This window comes from Petaurus breviceps, unplaced genomic scaffold (assembly GCF_028583685.1).
Source record: "Petaurus breviceps papuanus isolate PSGF00001 unplaced genomic scaffold, PetGlider_PUasm1.0 90633, whole genome shotgun sequence".
NCBI classification, from domain to species: Eukaryota; Metazoa; Chordata; class Mammalia; order Diprotodontia; family Petauridae; genus Petaurus; species Petaurus breviceps.
This window is the reverse complement of record NW_027187293.1, coordinates 5,669,450-5,671,739: the sequence shown is the minus strand read 5'-3', so window position 1 is coordinate 5,671,739 and position 2,290 is coordinate 5,669,450. Positions and strand designations below refer to the sequence as shown.

The 2,290-nt window shown below is 35.8% G+C and overlaps 1 pseudogene; it reads right to left on the bottom strand.

Annotated features, from left to right (window-relative positions):
- Positions 1-542: 542 nt before the first annotated feature.
- LOC138143226 (syntenin-1 pseudogene) lies at positions 543-1,812 on the bottom strand (annotated as a pseudogene).
- Between the last annotated feature and the right edge of the window lie 478 nt (positions 1,813-2,290).

Sequence of the window (2,290 nt, the reverse complement as noted above, 5' to 3'; positions counted from 1 at the left end):
TTGCAAGTGCCAGTCTCACACATCATCCACTGACTTTTTCAGTCAAGTCAATGTGGTTGCATATTCCTCTGACTGCTTCTCTTTAGAGTTCCCTATGTCCACTGTTCCTGGGGCAGCTGGCCTTCCTTTACTTCTTTGATGCCACTTAGTGACAGCCTGGGAAATTCTTTTTTTTTTAAGAGTTAATCAATTATTTTTTTTTTTATTTCGGAACTTTCCTTTAACATAGTTAAGGCAAGAATCGAAGCATTAGATATTTTATATTATCTTATTTATTTTATATATTTTATATTATGTAAAATATTATATAGTTATTTTATATTATCTTATTAAAGATAAGATCATCACAATTTTGTGCAATTCTATATTTTGTCATTTATAATACTGTGGAATAAAAACTGAGATTGCTTAATTGCATTTTTGTAACAAAATTGGAACTAGCAGAAAAGTTATTCTAGAGATACCATAGCAAAGCATTAAAAATATGACACCAGAAAAATAATAAGAGGAAGAACAATATTACTTTCTAGAATATCTAAAATACAGGGACCTGACTGTAACATTTTAAAAATCTGTGTTAGTTATCTTAAAGATAATGGCTTATAGAAAGAGTAGTTTCACTACTGGAAACTTGATACCATGAAAATCAAAACTCTTGAATTGCTCACATCTGTAAGACCAGTATAAGGCTACAAATGCAATTTATAGCTTGAATGCAAAACATTTTCAAACAGTAATATTCCCAGCCATAATAACATACAAAGGTTCTCATGCAGCATATGCTTCTTAGCTCCCAGTAAGTTGTATGTGTCTAATAAAGAAGATGCTGAGTAAACTGCCCAAACTCAGCAGAGTTGCCATTATGTGAAAGATACAATTGTTTGAATTTTAAACTTCTGGGATAGCATGATCCATTAGATTTTTCATAACACTTGATGCCGTCCTTTTGATTATGTGTTCAAAGATAAAAGCAGGCATGATTGTAATGGTAACTACAGTTCCAGATGTTGAAAGTATATCTGCAATTTGAGAGTCCTTCAGGCCAATTATGTTATGCCCATTTATTTCATAAATATTGTGCTCAGTAAGAAGACCATTTCTTGCTGCAGAACTATATTTCACTTTAGAGGTCATCTTTCCATTTTTAAAAATGAATCCAACACGTCCTGTACTATTGTTATGCATCGTAATAGTTCCTTTAAATAGTCTGTCCTGAACAGTCATAGTAATCTTCTCTCCAAAAGCCTGTTTGATAACACTATGTGCTTTATCAAAGCTGTACCCTGCACAATTTTCACCACTAATTTGAAGAACTTGGTCCCCAAATCTCAGAACAACCAGAGATGCTGGTGAATTGTCCTGGATTAATTGAAAAAATACACCATTGTCAATATGTAAGTGACACAAGTCAATAGACTTAAGTTGAAGGCCAATTTTTCCTGTTGATCTTCACACAAAATGACTTTCCAGATTCTTTGTTTAATTTATGCTCTTAGAATTCCAGCATCATTACCAGTTATAGGAGCCACCATATAATTCACAGAATTAGGCCTGGCCACCAGTTGCTGCCCCTGAGATTTTTTTCCAGGAACCAGAACATGCTGGTGCGTACTGTATTTCTTCTTCATTTAACCTCAGGCCCATGTTTTGAGAGAGTTCAGGATATGGTTTAGAATAGAGACTTCCATATTGAGAAATGGGAGTTGGGGCATCTGACAAAATTGCTATACTGGCAGGATTTTCAGAAAAGGCTGTCTGAGCCTGAAATACTTTATCTACTTTCAAGTCTTTAAGCAATGAATACAAAAACATTTTGCAGGATTTTACTGAGCCTCACCAGCAATTTCCTCCAATAGGCCTCCACTTTCCCCAGCAATGTTTTTTTGATCTTGGTGGGAAGGGAGAAGTCTGGGAACCAAGCAATCGGTCACCAGGGGAGTTGTGTCACCCACCCTGGGAAACTATTCTTGAAACTGAATTGATACCTTGGAGAAAACTGTGTTGGTCATCTGATCACTCCAACATCTGAGTTCCTAAGCTCAGTGATGCCCTGTGCTCTTCACTCCTGAGTTCATGATCTCTACTTGCTGGTACATAAGATGCAAAGAGGCTACTGAAAAAATACTAAAGTAGGGGGTGACAACAAGTCACAAAAGCAGCTAAATTAATCTTGTTAACAGTGTTCTATTTCATTACTACCCAGCAATTAGAATTAGGACCACCCAAGAAGCCCTTCCTCTACCTTGGAAACCCTTTGGTAATATACAAATGGACTTCATTAAACTTCCCC